Genomic DNA, 499 nt, shown 5'->3' with positions numbered 1-499 from the left:
TGTTGTGTGATTCTACATTAATTACTGGTAACAAAATGGAACAGTGATATATTTTAAAAAGCTTTAATTATTTGTGGTAAAGGATGGATGGATTGGATTTAATTTTAGTACACAGGTGTATGGTTATAAAGTACAGATCCTGTATGATTTCAGTTACAATTCCCCAGTTTTGGGTAGAGTTGTGGCCCGATTTCGATGTATAATTTCTAAAAGAATTCTTTGTTACATACAAGAAGGCAGTGTTTAAGAGGGTATTATTAAGTCTATCGGAAAGCAACAGTTCTAGTTTTTGTCTGAAAATTTCATGTATTAGGGAGGCTCAATTTTACTTAAATCTGCATGGACAGGTGTCAGGTGAGATAAAAACTGAAAGAACCTGGAGGTTCTTGAATGAGGGACATAACATCACTTTGTCAATGTTTACAGATGGTGTGGCATTATGTAAGATTTCGGCAGTTTCCCTGTGGCCTGTGTATTCCTAGAGAATGAGCTGCAACCA

Source organism: Mercenaria mercenaria, chromosome 1 (genome assembly GCF_021730395.1).
Source record: "Mercenaria mercenaria strain notata chromosome 1, MADL_Memer_1, whole genome shotgun sequence".
NCBI classification, from domain to species: Eukaryota; Metazoa; Mollusca; class Bivalvia; order Venerida; family Veneridae; genus Mercenaria; species Mercenaria mercenaria.
Note: the sequence above shows the minus strand (reverse complement) of the source record.